The 17914-nt window shown below is 45.7% G+C and overlaps 1 pseudogene; it reads right to left on the reverse strand.

The window, feature by feature from the left end:
• LOC124046899 overlaps nucleotides 1–14802 on the reverse strand; it is a 66428-nt pseudogene extending 51626 nt beyond the window's left edge.
• Between the last annotated feature and the right edge of the window lie 3112 nt (nucleotides 14803–17914).

Consider the following 17914-nt stretch of genomic DNA (forward strand, 5'->3'; position numbering starts at 1 on the left):
CAACACATACACACAATTTATCTAGGTCAAACAGGGGAGGTGTTGCTTTCAGATTTTTGATACCAGGTTTGCTGTTCACTGCTTTGCTCAGGGGCAGAATGATAGGTGTTGACCTTGTCGGCTCTGGGATTTGATCCAGCAACCTTTCAGTTACTGGCCCAATGCTCTAACCACTAGGCTACCTTCAAATGAATAGGAGCTCCCATGCAATCATGGCTCTAGAAAATACTGTAGAGTTTTTTGAATTTGTTGTGGATTTGGGGGACTGTGAAAATCTGGTGCCATGTCTGGTGGGGTAGGTGCGTGTCAGAGCTGTGTGTAAATTGACTATGAAAACAATTCTGAATTTAAGACATCGTTACTTATATAAATAAGAAGTGATGGAGTCGATCTCTCCGATACTTTTAGCCAAGAGAGACTTGCATGCATAGTATTGATATAGATCTCTGATCACAGTGAAGAGCAACACGCGCCAGTCTGCTCTGGGCCAGTTTTTCTTTATGTACTTCTTTGCAGCACCTGACCATATGACTAGGCAATAATGAAGATACACTATATATACATAAAAGTATATTGACACCCCTTCAAATGAGTGGATTCGGCTATTTCAGCCACACCCGTTGCTGACAAGTGTATAAAATCGAGCACAGCTCCATGCAATTTCCATAAACAAACATTGGCAGTAGAATGGCCTTACTGAAGAGCTCAACGACTTTCAACATGGCACCGTCATAGGATGCAACCTTTTCAACAAGTCAGCTTGTCAAATGTCTGCCCTGCTAGGGCTGCTGTAAATTCAGCTGTAAATTCTGTGAGGTGGAAACATCTAAGAGCAGCAACAGCTCAGCCGCAAAGTGGTAGACCACACAAGCTCACAGAACCGGATGGCTGAGTGCTGAAGCGCCTAACGTGTCAAAATCCTCTGTCCTTGGTTGCAACACTCACTACTGGAAGCAATGTCAGCACAAGAACAGCCTCACGCACACAAAGCCTATGATCACTATGCGCAATGCCAAGTGTCAGCTGCAGTGATATACAGCTCACCGCTATTGGACTCTGGAGCAGTGAAAACGCGTTCTCTGGAGTGATGAATTACGCTTCACCATCTGGCAGTCCAACAGACAAATCTGGGTTTGGCGGATGCCAGGAGAACGCTATCTTCCCCAGTGCATAGTGCCAACTGTAAAGTCAGGTGGAGGAGGAATAATGGTTTGGGGCTGTTTTTCATGGTTCGGACCCCTTAGTTTCAGTGAAGGGAAATCTTAATGCGACAGCATACAATGACATTCTAGACGATTGTGTTTCCAAATTTGTGGCAACAGTTTGGGGAAGGCCCTTTCCTGTTTCCGCATGACAATGTCCCCGGTGCACAAAGTGAGGTACATACAGAAATGGTTTGTTGAGATCGATGTGGAAGAACTTGACTGGCCCACACACAGATCCCTGACCTCAATCCCATCGAACACCTTTGGGATAAATTGGAACGCCGACTGCAAGCCAGGCCTAATCGCCCAAGATCATTGCCCAACCTCACTCATGCTTTTGTGGCTGAATGTAAGTAAGTCCCCGCAGCAATGTTCCAACAACTAGTGGAAAGCCTTCATAGATGAGTGGAGGCTGTTATAGCAGCAAAGTGGGCACCAACTCTATATTCATACACATGATTTTGGATTGAGATGGTTGACAAGCTCGCGTCCACATACTTTTGGTCATGTAGTGTATGTTGCACTGATGCCACCTTTTCAACTTCCCATGCATTGGTTCACCAAGACCAATGTAAAAAGATAAAGATGAGGACTGAGCCCAATAGATTGCTTTAGTTCTGAAGAGGCATTGTTTCAGAATGGAGGGTGCTGCAGCATGGGCTCGGGGAGAGAGTGGCGGGGTCAGAGAGAATGACATCACTCAACAGGGTCACAGTGAAGGGAGAGCGTGCAGGGAGAGTGATGTTGAACAGTTGACCAACCAGCCTGACATCTGGACTGGGCTGAAGGAGCTGAGAGACATGGTGGGGGAAGAGAGAGTGGAGCTGAGAAACATGGTGGGGAAGAGAGAGTTGAGCTGAGAGACATGGTGGGGGAAGAGAGAGTTTAGCTGAGAGACATGGTGGGGGAAGAGAGGGTGGAGCTGAGAGACATGGTGGGGGAAGAGAGAGTGGAGCTGAGAGACATGGTGGAGGAAGAGAGAGTGGAGCTGAGAAACATGGTGGGGAAGAGAGAGTTGAGCTGAGAGACATGGTGGGGGAAGAGAGAGTTTAGCTGAGAGACATGGTGGGGGAAGAGAGGGTGGAGCTGAGAGACATGGTGGGGGAAGAGAGAGTGGAGCTGAGAGACATGGTGGGGGAAGAGAGAGTTTAGCTGAGAGACATGGTGGGGGAAGAGAGGGTGGAGCTGAGAGACATGGTGGGGGAAGAGAGAGTGGAGCTGAGAGACATGGTGGGGGAAGAGAGAGTGGAGCTGAGAGACATGGTCGGGGAAGAGAGAGTTTAGCTGAGAGACATGGTGGGGGAAGAGAGGGTGGAGCTGAGAGACATGGTGGGGGAAGAGAGAGTGGAGCTGAGAGACATGGGGGGAAGAGAGAGTGGAGCTGAGAGACGTGGTCGGGGAAGAGAGAGTGGAGCTGAGAGACATGGTGGGGGAAGAGAGAGTTTAGCTGAGAGACATGGTGGGGGAAGAGAGGGTGGAGCTGAGAGACATGGTGGGGGAAGAGAGAGTGGAGCTGAGAGACATGGTGGGGGAAGAGAGAGTGGAGCTGAGAGGACATGGAGGGGGAAGAGAGAGTGGAGCTGAGGAACATGGTGGGGGAAGAGAGAGTGGAGCTGAGGAACATGGGGATAGGACCAGGCGATATGGCTAAAATATCACCACAATATTTTTTTAAAGGTTGACAATATTTGCGGTTGTTGAATAATAAAAGTTCTAAATATGCTTTATGAGTAGGGCATGGCCCTAGGGTAATAATACATTCAATGCCTTTTTAATGGGGCTTTGGCCATTCTGATTGTCTTATACAGCTCAATAAAACTTCCACCAAATTTGGAATATAGTGGGCACTTTGAAAACAGTGTTATTTGACATGATAAAGAATGAAAATGCCAGGGAGGGGCTATTGTGACAGGGTAGGAACCAAAGTGTTTCGCAGCTTTTACCAAGTGGACCCTAATTCATGTTAAATTAAAATGTTTTCGATTACTGTCGCTTTGAGTAGCTAAAATACAACAGCAATGGTATCAGGCTCTATTAGAGAGCTAGCTACGTTTGCGCTGACTAACTATATTTATTTAGCTAGCAATTAGCATTAGTGGCTAACATTATTTATTTGAGCAACAACTTGCTGTTTGCAGATAGTAATACACAAAAACTAATACTGCGATTATAGAGCGATTATGGATTTAAACTCAGCAAAAAAAGAAACGTCCTCTCACTGTCAACTGCGTTCAGTTTTAGAAAACTTAGCATGTGTAAATATTTGTATAAACATAACAAGATTCAACAACTGAGACATAAACTGAACAAAACTGAACAAGTTACACAGACATGTGATGAACAGAAATTTAATAATGTGTCCCTGAACAAAGGGGGGGGGGGTCAAAATCAAAAGTAACAGTCAGTATCTGGTGTGGCCACGAGCTGCATTAAGTACTGCAGTGCATCTCCTCCTCATGGACTGCACCAGATTTGCCCGTTCTTGCTGTGAGATGTTACCCCACTTTCACCAAGGCACCTGCAAGTTCCCGGACATTTCTGGGGGAAATGGCCCTAGCCCTCATCCTCCGATCCAACAGGTCCCAGACGTGCTCAATGGGACGGAGATCCGGGCTCTTCGCTGGCCATGGCAGAGCTGTGACACACCGCCCCAGACCATGACGGACCCTCCACCTCCAAATCGATCCCACTCCAGAGTACAAGCCTCAGTGTAACGCTCATAACTTCAACGATAAACGTGAATCCGACCATCACCCCTGGTGAGACAAAACCGCGACTCGTCAGTGAAGAGCACTTTTTGCCAGTCCTGTCTAGTCCAGCGACTGTGGGTTTGTGCCCATAGGCGACGTTGTTGTCGGTAATGTCTGGTGAGGACCTGCCTTGCAACAGGCCTACAAGCCCTCAGTCCAGCCTCTCTCAGCCTATTGCGGACTATTGCATTCCTGGTGTAACTCGGGCAGTTGTTGTTGCCATCCTGTACCTGTGCCGCAGGTGTGATGTTCAGATGTACTGATCCTGTGCAGGTGTTGTTACACGTGGTCACCAAAATATGAAGTATGCACGCGGAGAACACTATTTCCATACTATAGGGCTCATAATGCAATTCTTCAGGAAATGGGCGTGGCTACACATCATTTTCAGATTTGAAGAAAATGGCGGAAAATATGCAGCCAAAGTACAACCAGAGCGGATACAAATTCATTGCTTTAACTAATTATGACAAATGTTAAGCAATGTAATAAAGTAATGACTTAACAAATAAGTTACCTTACACGTTATGTTTTCTGACAATTTGTTAGCTATGCTGTCTTTATGAACCACATAGCATATCATTACAGCAGTATGTTCCGGTATGTTAGCTAGCTACCTAATGTTAGTTGGCTGCTTATACATCAAACTTGCCAGTATATTAACTATAGGCTAACTACCCAACATTTATTGACTTGCTTATTCCTGTTATCATTAGCTTAGTTATTAAATGGTATAGTCATTGTGCGTTCTCAATGGACATTCGGGTGCTTTCGTAAATTCGCTCTGGCTATCTACTCTTGCTGAAAAATGAGCTCCTGTATATATTGAGATTTAAATGGTTTTTTAGAGTGAAGTACATCAAAAAAATCAAGAGAAAACTGCAAGACTCAATAGAAGACAAAACAAGGAACAAACCAAAAAGACAGGCTTTTGAAAAATTAACTATTTTTCATAAAATTGTACAGTTATCTTAGCTAGCTGAATTGCTAGCAGAATTGTTTACTTGTTGCTAAGCAGTTGCTAGGGACTCTCCTGGAAGAAGCTAGCTAGCTTACAAAGAATAACAACAAAAAATATCTAGTTAACAGAAGAAAGGAAGACAAAATAAGGACAAAAGAAGGACAGAAGAAAAGGAAAAGAAAGAGGACAACATAGTGAAACAGTCAGCACTTCTATTGCAACTTGTATTTCGTCGTCCTAACGTAGTCTACACTGCTATCTGCCCAGCAGCTAGCCAGCTAGCATACGTCCACCGTCTACCGAATAGCAGCACTGTAGAAACTATTACACTCAACTGAACGACTTGATTAGTGTAGTGTTAGCTAGCTACATAGTTGTCTTTGCTGTCTTCGTATCCAAGATAATTGTGTAGTTTAGAGCGTGTAGTCTTAGAGTGATTATCTTAATTTACTGAGGTTAGCTAGCCAGCTATTTGTCGTCCTTAACGTAGGAGACACTGCTAGCTAGCCAACAGCTAGCCAACGTCTACTGAATAGAACTTCCGCACTCAACAACCCGGTCGCATTCCGCTTCGCTCCACAGGTAGTATCACATTTTTCATTTCATTTCATTACAGCACAACGGTTTGATTTGTTTGATCGTAGCTAGCTACATAGCTAGCTACATAGCCGTCTGTGTATCAAAGATAATTGTTGTCGTTCTTTTAACGCAACGTAACGTAATCAACACTGCTAGCTAGCCAGCTAGCCCCGAATAGCAGCACTGTAGAAACTATTACACTCAACGGAACAACTTGATTAGTGTAGTGTCAACAACGCAGCCACTGCCAGCTAGCCTACAAAGTCAACAACGCAGCCACTGCCAGCTAGCCTACTTCAGCAGTACTGTATCATTTTAATCATTTTAGTCAATAAGATTCTTGCTACGTAAGCTTAACTTTCTGAACATTTGAGACGTGTAGTCCACTTGTCATTCCAATCTCCTTGCATTAGCGTAGCCTCTTCTGTAGCCTGTCAACTATGTGTCTGTCTATCCCTGTTCTCTCCTCTCTGCACAGACCATACAAACGCTCCACACCGCGTGGCCGCTGCCACCCTAATCTGGTGATCCCAGCGCGCACGACCCACGTGGAGTTCCAGGTCTCCGGTAGCCTCTGGAACTGCCGATCTGCAGCCAACAAGGCAGAGTTCATCTCAGCCTATGCCTCCCTCCAGTCCCTCGACTTCTTGGCACTGACAGAAACATGGATCACCACAGATAACACTGCTACTCCTACTGCTCTCTCTTCGTCCGCCCACGTGTTCTCGCACACCCCGAGAGCTTCTGGTCAGCGGGGTGGTGGCATCGGGATCCTTATCTCTCCCAAGTGGTCATTCTCTCTTTCTCCCCTTACCCATCTGTCTATCGCCTCCTTTGAATTTCATGCTGTCACAGTTACCAGCCCTTTCAAGCTTAACATCCTTATCATTTATCGCCCTCCAGGTCCCCTCGGAGAGTTCATCAATGAGCTTGATGCCTTGATAAGCTCCTTTCCTGAGGATGGCTCACCTCTCACAGTTCTGGGCGACTTTAACCTCCCCACGTCTACCTTTGACTCATTCCTCTCTGCCTCCTTCTTTCCACTCCTCTCCTCTTTTGACCTCACCCTCTCACCTTCCCCCTACTCACAAGGCAGGCAATACGCTCGACCTCATCTTTACTAGATGCTGTTTTTCCACTAACCTCATTGCAACTCCCCTCCAAGTCTCCGACCACTACCTTGTATCCTTTTCCCTCTCGCTCTCATCCAACACTTCCCACACTGCCCCTACTCGGATGGTATCGCGCCGTCCCAACCTTCGCTCTCTCTCCCCCGCTACTCTCTCGTCTTCCATCCTATCATCTCTTCCCTCTGCTCAAACCTTCTCCAACCTATCTCCTGATTCTGCCTCCTCAACCCTCCTCTCCTCCCTTTCTGCATCCTTTGACTCTCTATGTCCCCTATCTTCCAGGCCGGCTCGGTCCTCCCCTCCCGCTCCGTGGCTTGACGACTCATTGCGAGCTCACAGAACAGGGCTCCGGGCAGCCGAGCGGAAATGGAGGAAAACTCGCCTCCCTGCGGACCTGGCATCCTTTCACTCCCTCCTCTCTACATTTTCCTCCTCTGTCTCTGCTGCTAAAGCCACTTTCTACCACTCTAAATTCCAAGTATCTGCCTCTAACCCTAGGAAGCTCTTTGCCACCTTCTCCTCCCTCCTGAATCCTCCTCCCCCTCCCCCCTCCTCCCTCTCTGCAGATGACTTCGTCAACCATTTTGAAAAGAAGGTCGACGACATCCGATCCTCGTTTGCTAAGTCAAACGACACCGCTGGTTCTGCTCACAGTGCCCTACCCTGTGCTCTGACCTCTTTCTCCCCTCTCTCTCCAGATGAAATCTCGCGTCTTGTGACAGCCGGCCGCCCAACAACCTGCCCGCTTGACCCTATCCCCTCCTCTCTTCTCCAGACCATTTCCGGAGACCTTCTCCCTTACCTCACCTCGCTCATCAACTTATCCCTGACCGCTGGCTACGTCCCTTCCGTCTTCAAGAGAGCGAGAGTTGCACCCCTTCTGAAAAAACCTACACTCGATCCCTCCGATGTCAACAACTACAGACCAGTATCCCTTCTTTCTTTTCTCTCCAAAACTCTTGAACGTGCCGTCCTTGGTCAGCTCTCCCGCTATCTCTCTCAGAATGACCTTCTTGATCCAAATCAGTCAGGTTTCAAGACTAGTCATTCAACTGAGACTGCTCTTCTCTGTATCACGGAGGCGCTCCGCACCGCTAAAGCTAACTCTCTCTCCTCTGCTCTCATCCTTCTAGACCTATCGGCTGCCTTCGATACTGTGAACCATCAGATCCTCCTCTCCACCCTCTCCGAGTTGGGCATCTCCGGCGTGGCCCACGCTTGGATTGCGTCCTACCTGACAGGTCGCTCCTACCAGGTGGCGTGGCGAGAATCTGTCTCCTCACCATGCGCTCTCACCACTGGTGTCCCCCAGGGCTCTGTTCTAGGCCCTCTCCTATTCTCGCTATACACCAAGTCACTTGGCTCTGTCATAACCTCACATGGTCTCTCCTATCATTGCTATGCAGACGACACACAATTAATCTTCTCCTTTCCCCCTTCTGATGACCAGGTGGCGAATCGCATCTCTGCATGTCTGGCAGACATATCAGTGTGGATGACGGATCACCACCTCAAGCTGAACTTCGGCAAGACGGAGCTGCTCTTCCTCTCGGGGAAGGACTGCCCGTTCCATGATCTCGCCATCACGGTTGACAACTCCATTGTGTCCTCCTCCCAGAGCGCTAAGAACCTTGGCGTGATCCTGGACAACACCCTGTCGTTCTCAACTAACATCAAGGCGGTGGCCCGTTCCTGTAGGTTCATGCTCTACAACATCCGCAGAGTACGACCCTGCCTCACACAGGAAGCGGCACAGGTCCTAATCCAGGCACTTGTCATCTCCCGTCTGGATTACTGCAACTCGCTGTTGGCTGGGCTCCCTGCCTGTGCCATTAAACCCCTACAACTCATCCAGAACGCCGCAGCCCGTCTGGTGTTCAACCTTCCCAAGTTCTCTCACGTCACCCCGCTCCTCCACTCTCTCCACTGGCTTCCAGTTGAAGCTCGCATCCGCTACAAGACCATGGTGCTTGCCTACGGAGCTGTGAGGGGAACGGCACCTCAGTACCTCCAGGCTCTGATCAGGCCCTACACCCAAATAAGGGCACTGCGTTCATCCACCTCTGGCCTGCTCGCCTCCCTACCACTGAGGAAGTACAGTTCCCGCTCAGCCCAGTCAAAACTGTTCGCTGCTCTGGCTCCCCAATGGTGGAACAAACTCCCTCACGACGCCAGGACAGCGGAATCAATCACCACCTTCCGGAGACACCTGAAACCCCACCTCTTTAAGGAATACCTAGGATAGGATAAAGTAATCCTTCTCACCCCCCCCCCTTAAAATATGTAGATGCACTATTGTAAAGTGGCTGTTCCACTGGATGTCATAAGGTGAATGCACCAATTTGTAAGTCGCTCTGGATAAGAGCGTCTGCTAAATGACTTAAATGTAAATGTAAATGTACTCCGTTTTCAGAGCACTCTCGTCTGAGTGTACCAGAGCACAGAATCATGAATGATGAAATGGCCGGTGTCAGCAAACGTTGGCAAAAAAGCATAATTCAATTGTTGCCAGCAGCACTGTTACAGTCACCAATGCTCTGAATAACATGAAAACTGCCTAACCAGCTCTGCTAAAGCAAATAAAAGAGTGGTGTCATTTGTGTCTGGAAGCAGCTTGCAAGCTAGCCAACGTTAGCTTGGGTGCTTGACTGCCGCTGCAAGGTCAGAATGCTCAAATCAACTCTACTCCTCTTCCAGTGTGCCCTCCACCGAGAGCGGAACCCGTACCAACAGATGCATATCTGTATTACCAGTCATGTAAAATGCATAGATTAGGGCCTAATGAATGTATTTCATTAGGCTGGTGTGGTTACACGTGGTCTGCGGTTGTGAGGACGGTTGGACGTGCAGCCAAATTCTCAAAAACGGCTTATGGTAGAGAAATTAACATTCAATTATTTGGTAACAGCTCTGGTGTAAATTCCTCCACTCAGCATGCCAATTGCACACTCCCTCAAAACTTGACATCTGTGGCATTGTTTTGTGTGACAAAATTGCACATTTTAGAGTGGCCTTTTATTGTCCCCAACACAAGGTGTGTAATGATCATGCTGTTTAATCAGCTAATTGATATGACACACCTGTCAGGTGGATGGATTATCTTGGCGAAGGAGAAATGCTCACTAACAGTGATGTAAACAAATTTGTGCACAAAATGTCAGCACTCTATAGTCCCTCGAATCACTCGGACATCAATGCAATGTCATCAAAAATCGAATCAAACACTTTATGAGAGCCTATACGCTCATGGTGCACAACATTTCTGTAGGCTATGCAACTGCCTGAGAAAAGAGAGTTTTGATGACCTCTATTAAAATGAGCATCCCATCAGCTTTCTATAGGCTAGACCTACTATATTTATCAACTTTCCTATTATTAAGCACATTGCTGCGCTTTACAATTAACCATGGGAAAAGAGTCCTCCATTCGCTATTTAAGTGCATAGATTATTTAAAAATGTTTTACCCATGCCCCTGTTCCGACAAGTGCATGATAATGGTCCATTCTAAATCAAAAGTAATTCCACATATATTATTTAGTATATGTAAAGACACTAACTCAAGAATAGTCTGATGATTGACAATATTTGTGTGCAGTAAGACAAGAAACAGGGCATGCCAGGGCATGTCCGTCCTCTTCTAGCCCACGTCTACAGTTGCTGCACTAACGCAACGGCTGGGAGGTATCACTTCTTTAGTGAATAAGGGTTCAAAGTTCATACCAGGTTGCCATGCTATATGCTGATGCTATATTCTGGCTGGTATAGTCGAAATTCATCCTTCCGGCGTGTAGGTCGTCACCTTCACATTGAAATTCGATGCTAATCTCTAAGGTTGGCTAAATTCTGTAGGTGGTCTTTGTCCTTTCAACATGGGGACCTCAAGTCTACACATCCTTGGAACAGAAAGTTACATTTTCGTGAAGGGAATTATATAGGATTGGGAGAGAGGCCCGTGTTTCATAGTTTACAACCACTGTCTGTTCACATGGGCGGGGCCACTGAGTTGGCAGAGTTTACTCTATGACAAAACGTTCTCTCATTAAGAAGCTAAATTACATTTAATCTATTCACAAATAGTTTGATATTTAAACATTTAAATTGCACAACAATTCCATGTGAATCTGATCACTATAATGTGTAGACTTTCCAAGATACAGTTTATGTCATCCTATCATTAGTAATAATGTCTCAGATGACAACTGATCTTGCATCATATTCTTTAAGTACCAACACATATTTTCAGCTGGTTGGATTACCGAAATATGGTTCCTATCCCCACCCTTTTGATCTTATAAGACTCTCTCTATGTTAACAAAGGACTTTCCAAGAGTCACTCTGTGGAGTAGGGAGAGAGAAAGGGGGAAAGGTATTTACGGGGCTCATAATCCTCCCCCATCAGGCCAACTTCATGACAGTTGCAATAGGTGGTATAAAATACCGTATATACATGTGATAGGAGTAATGTAAGATATGTAAACATCATTAAAGTGGCATTATTTAAAGTGGCATTGTTTAAAGTAACTAGTGATCCATGTATTAAAGTAGCCAGTGATTGGATCTCAATTTAGGCAGCAGCCCCTGAGTTAGTGATTGCTGTTTAGCAGATGGCCTTGAGATACAGAATGAAAAACAGCTTCTCGGTCCCAGCTTTGATGCACCTGTACTGACCTCGCCTTCTGGAACGTGGCGGTGGTTGTTGTCCTTTGATATGTTTTGCCTTCCTGTGACGTCGGGTGCTGTAGGTGTTCTGAAGGGCAGGTAGTTTGCCTCCGGTGATGCGTTGTGCAGACCACACCACCCTTTGGAGAGCCTTGCGGTTGAGGGCGGTGCAGTTGCCGTACCAGGCTGTGATACAGACCGACAGGATGCTCTCGATTGTGCATCTGTAAAAAGTTTGTCAAGGTTTTGGGTGACATGCCTAATTTCTTCAGCCTCCTGAGGTTGAAGAGGCGCTGTTGCACCTTCTTCACCACACTCTGTGTGGGTGGACCATTTCAGTTTGTCTGTGATGTGTGCGCAGAAGAACTTAAAACTTTTCACCTTCTCCACTGCTGTCCCTTCGATGTGGATAGGGGGATGCTCCCTCTGCTGTTTCCTGAAGTCTGCGATCATCTCCTTTGTTTTGTTGAGTGAGAGGTTGTTTTTGTGACATCACACTCGGACCTCCTCCCTGTAGGCTGTTTTGTCATTGTTGGTAATCAAGCCCACTACTGTCGTGTCGTCTGCACACTTGATTGAGTTAGAGGCGTTCATGGCCATGCATTCGTGGGTGAACAGGGAGTACAGGAGGGGGCTGAGCACACACCCTTGTGGGGCCCCAGTGTTGTGGGTCAGCGAAGTGGAGATGTTGTTTCCTATATTCACCACCTGGAGGCAGCCCGTAATAAAGTCCAGGACCCAAATTGCACAGGGCAGGTTTGAGACCCAGGGCCTCCAGCTTGATGAGCTTGGAGGGTACTATGGTGTGGAATGCTGAGCTGTAGTCAATGAACAGCATTCTTACATAGGTATTTCTTTTGTCCAGATGGGCAGTGTGCAGTGTGATGGCAATTGCGTTGTCTGTGGACCTGTTGGGGCGTTATGCAAACTGAAGTGGGTCTAGGGTGGCCGGTAAGGTGGAGGTGATATGATCCTTGACTAGTCTCTCAAAGCACTTCATGATGACAGAAGTGAGTACTACGGGCCGGTAGTCATTTAGTTCAGTTTTCTTTGCCTTCTTGGGTACAGGAACAATGGTAGCCATCTTGAAGCATGTGGGGACAAAAGACTGGGATAGGGATTGATTGAATATGATCGTAAACACACCAGCCAGCTCGCCTGCGCATGCTCTGAGGACGCAGCTAGGGATGCCGTCTGGCCCAGCAGCCTTGCTCGTTTTTTCTTCTGGTCTTTATCTGCCTTTAGGTTCAGCATCCTCTGCAGAGCCACGTGTACGTCTTGGATACAGAACAGGACCAAGGTGTTGAACACTGTTGGAAAGAAAACAAAGAAACAGACAATTCTATCATGGTCTTTGGACGTGTACAGGCCTAAATTCAGTTGATGTCACTAAATAGGGGATCATGCACACTCATGGGTTATGTTCACTATCAGCCAGTTTGTATCGACACAGATACCCCCCCCCTTTCATTTGGTGGTCGCCACGGTAGCCTTGAAGGCCTGTGTGACCTCTCTGAAGATGTGAGGTGTAGGCTCATCCTACAGACAAAGACGGGGAGGCGAGGGGAGGGGGAAAAATTGACTGATATAAGGATGAGAATGAAGGGCAAAAGCCCTGGTATTGTGGTACACTATATACATGCTACAACTCTTAACATCCAAGAAGAAGCCCCTTCACTCCATATTACGTTATGTTTTCAATATGTTATGCTACAGGTGGTGTGGGGGCTGTGCTTTGGCAAAGTGGGTGGGGTTATATCCTTCCTGTTTGGCCCTGTCCGGGGGTGTCCTCGGATGGGGCCACAGTGTCTCCTGACCCCTCCTGTCTCATCCTCCAGTATTTATGCTGCAGTAGTTTGTGTCGGGGGGCTAGGGTCAGTTTGTTATATCTGGAGTACTTCTGTCCTATTCGGTGTCCTGTGTGAATCTAAGTGTGCGTTCTCTAATTCTCTCCTTCTTTCTTTCTCTCTCTCGGAGGACCTGAGCCCTAGGACCATGCCCCAGGACTACCTGACATGATGACTCCTTTCTGTCCCCAGTCCACCTGGCCATGCTGCTGCTCCAGTTTCAACTGTTCTGCCTTACTATTATTCGACCATGCTGGTCATTTATGAACATTTGAACATCTTGGCCATGTTCTGTTATAATCTCCACCCGGCACAGCCAGAAGAGGACTGGCCACCCCACATATGCTCTCTCTAATTCTCTCTTTCTTTCTCTCTCTCGGAGGACCTGAGCCCTAGGACCGTGCCCCAGGACTACCTGACATGATGACTCCTTGCTGTCCCCAGTCCACCTGACTGCGCTGCTGCTCCAGTTTCAACTGTTCTGCCTTATTATTATTCGACCATGCTGGTCATTTATGAACATTTGAACATTTTGGCCATGTTCTGTTATAATCTCCACCCGGCACAGCCAGAAGAGGACTGGCCACCCCACATAGCCTGGTTCCTCTCTAGGTTTCTTCCTAGGTTTTGGCCTGTCTAGGGAGTTTTTCCTAGCCACTGTGCTTCAACACCTGCATTGATTGCTGTTTGGGGTTTTAGGCTGGGTTTCTGTACAGCATTTTGAGGTATCAGCTGATGTACGAAGGGCTATATAAATACATTTGATTTGATTTGAGGTAGGTAGCCCAGATGTTTGAGGTGGAAGATGGGATAATTAAAGTACCATTCTATCATGAAGAAAACAATCCCGTAAAGTGGGCTAGTGATAAGGACCATCATGCAGCCTGCATCCGTATGGGATCAAGTCTGTTCTCATTACTACACCTAAAGTTTGGTAGAGGTCAAGGTGGAAGTCTATGCTTGGTGGACAGTCTGTAGAAAAATGTTTGCAGCTCTCCACTCAACCATTTTCTCCGTGACTTTGATAACCTCCGCTGTCTTCTTGGATTTCTTGTCAGACTCTCCTTGTTCCTCCTCATCATTATCAGAGCTGGCCTCCTAGGGTCACACAAAATATTCAAGTTAGCATGATTTTGAAGAATGTTAAGGGCATAAAGGCAATGTGAAAAACAGTGCATGCCTAGGGACACAAATCACATATATAAGTAACTGAAGACAAGCTGGGTTAATGGACCTGTCAAATGACAAAATATATATATATATATAATTGCAAGTGTAGAGTGACATTTTCATCCTCTGGCTAAATTGTTAAATAAAGCATAGACATACATATTAGAAACAGAAAAATAATTTGCATCAACTCACTATATTCAGTGGGGTCTGAAATTAGTGACACCCTTGATAAACATGAGCAGAAATTGCTCAATTGAATACTGAGCTACATTGTATGCTACAAACAATTTGGAAATTCCATTATTTTACACTAATACAATTGCTCAGAGAAAGATTGCTTAAAAAGTCTTTTTTTTTGTCTCATAAAAGGTAGGGGTCAAAATTATTGACACCCCTGTTTTAAAATCTTTCAATAATAACTCACCTGGCGAGGATAACTTCACTGAGCCAAAGAGTTCGGTCTTGGCATCATCAGACCTGACAATCTTGTTTCTCATGGTCTGAGTCCTTTAGGTGCCTTTTGGCAAACTCCAAGCGAGCTGTCCTCTGCCTTTTACTGAGGAGTGGCTTCCATCTGGCCACTCTACCATAAAGGTCTGATTGGTGGAATGCTGCAGAGATGGTTGTCCTTCTAGAAGGTTCTCCCATCTCCACAGAGGAACTCTGGAGCTCTGTCAGAGTGACCTTCGGGTTCTTGGTCACCTCTCTGACCAAAGCACTTCTCCCCCTATTGCTCAGTTTGGCCGGGCGGCCAGCAGTAGGAAGAGTCTTGGTGGTTCCAAACGTCTTCCATCTAGGAATGATGGAGGCCGCTGTGTTCTTGGGGACCGTCAATGCTGCAGACATTTTTTGATACCCTTCCCCAGATCTGTAGCTCGACACAATCCTGTCTCGGAGCACTACGGACAATTCCTTTGGCCTCATTGCTTGGTTTTTGCTCTGACATGCACTGTCAACTGTGGGACCTTATATAGACAAGTGTATGCCTTTCCAAATTATGTCCAATCAGTTGAATTTACCACAGGTGGACTCCAATCAAGGTGTAGAAACATCTCAAGGCTGATCAAAAGAAACAGGATGCACCTGAGCTCAATTTCAAATCTCATAGCAGAGGGTCATGAATACTAATATAAGTAAGGTATTTTTTATATTTTTTATTTTTAAAAATATATTTAATCCATTTTAGAATAAGGCTGTACTGTAACAAAATGTGGAAAAGGGGAAGGGGTCTGAATACTTTCTGAATGCACTGTAATTATTCCATTGCTGACAATGTCTGTCATTACGTCTTGATCCAAACCCATGCTTGCCTTCTATTATTATTTGAGCCATGTTTACCGAGCCACTGATCATGAGAAAAGAAAATGACAAATGTAGATTGTTTATGATGATTGTACAAATGTTATGGCATAAGTGTTGAGAGAGAAGTTTTGCGCCTCTCGAAAGTGAAACAATATATTGGGCGAGTGCATTAGCCTACTATCATCTAAATCTGTGTCTGGAATAAATGCAGCCAGTAGTAGCCAGCCATCCGTTGTTGATAATTGAATAGGACTGAGAAACTCATGTGCATTAACAATGTGTGAGAATGAGTGAAGGAACATGACAATGTGCTCACAGATGCACTCTGTGATCATCTTCTTTAAAGTTTTATGGCAAACTACACCCCACTTACTGTACAGGGTATTGAAGCAGAAACAAAAAAAGAATGCTCACTTGAGGTATAGGCTTTACTGGCATTAACAGCGCACTCCTGGTTTGGCAATCACGAGTTGCATTCAAAACAACTGAGAACTTCAGGGGAAAAATCTCGGACTGGGAAAAATCTATTTGAATGGCCATCCTACTCAGAATTCCAACTCAGGAACTCAGGCCTCTTTTTAGAGTTCCGACTTTCCGACCTGAAGATCACTGACGTCATTATTTGGCCTCATATTTTTTTGAGTTCCCAGTTGTTTAGAACGTGGCATGATTCCGATTACGAGTATCAAGAGTGATAAAACGGATATGATTACGAATACGAGTATGACAAGATTGGCACGCCCCTAGACTCTACTTCCGTGGGCGGCTTAATTATACTTGACCACATGGTCACTTTTTTGGGTTATGAACCCAGCCTGTACAGGGAGAGTTCTCCCATTGGTTGTTGAGGAACGCCTAAAGACACTGGTCATGTTCCCCTATTCAGGCATTGCATGGATCAACCAATGGTTGTGTTGTCAGGCACCTGATTTCTATAACAAATGATGTGGTTAGCTAATATGTAAAATACCTATCCAGGCGTTGTAAGATCTGACATGCGTCATCAATGCCTGAACAGGGGAACACGACCACTTAGTTCCAGTGTGCAGGAGACTGGTGTGTGACCCGCATGAGTCTCTCATTGCATACATACAAAGGTGGACAAACCGATGGCTCAAAACCACAGAAGACAAGGTCCACAGAAGACAAGGCCAAAGGGTAACAGTGACCACATGGGTGGTTCAATGACCACATGGGTGATAATTATGGGCGCAAAAGTGTTATGCATTCTGGGGGGAAAAATAGTCGACGGCATGAAGTTTACGATATTCATGTAATCAAAGGTCATGACGTATTGACTGCAGTCAACTAAGTTTCTATAGTCACTCTTCACGAACTTCATTCTGCAGTATCGGCTGCATTGTGGGTGGCACTATTGTGACACAATCATTAGGGTGTTTTTGTTTGACCTACACGAACGTGACCAAAGACATGACTGAAAGAGGAACCAACTTTGCCACCATTCATGTATAGGCTAGAGTCGGTATACACAAATTCATGTGATATTTGATATTCTCTCACTAATTGATTGTACAGTGTACACACATTTGATTTTAGTTTGTGAGTGTGTGATATGGGGGTTGGGGGCATGTTTCTTTCAACATTATAAAGAATATATATTTTTAAACAATAACAACCATGCCATGTTGATCTGAGCCTTGCTGTTGGAAAACCACATTAATGTCAGACTTTTGGCTGTCCCAGATGCACCTCCCCGACTACACTCCTAGACTTTAGTCTACAGTCGGAGCTTCAGCTTTTACCACTCAAACGAGCCCATTGTCTACATTTAAATGGTTGCTTAAGATGGCAAGTATGGCCCCAGTGTTTGTATCATATGAAAGTGGTTCTTATGGCTTTAAAGAAGCAATCAGCAGATGAAACGTACACTGATGAACATAACTACTGCCCCCTGAAAGAGCAAACAAGGTATATTATAAACTGGGTGGTTCGAGCCCTGAATACTGATTGGCTGACAGCCGTGGTATATCACAGGTATGACAAAACACATATTTTTTACTGCTCTAATTACATTGGTAACCAGTTTATAGAAGCAATAACGTGTATAAATTCCTGGAGTGGACTTTTAAAAACATGAATACTTACCCTGAGCAGCCTTTTAAATATAGGCTTTTAATTGCATGCCTTTTTAAACATGTACAGGTGAAGTCGGAATTTTACATACACTTAGGTTGGAGTCATTAAAACTCGTTTTTCAACCACTTCTCAGTTTTGGCAAGACGGTTAGGACATCTACTTTGTGCATGACACAAGTAATTTTTCCAACAATTGTTTACAGACAGATTA

Source organism: Oncorhynchus gorbuscha, linkage group LG10 (assembly GCF_021184085.1).
Source record: "Oncorhynchus gorbuscha isolate QuinsamMale2020 ecotype Even-year linkage group LG10, OgorEven_v1.0, whole genome shotgun sequence".
In the NCBI taxonomy this organism is placed as follows: Eukaryota; Metazoa; Chordata; class Actinopteri; order Salmoniformes; family Salmonidae; genus Oncorhynchus; species Oncorhynchus gorbuscha.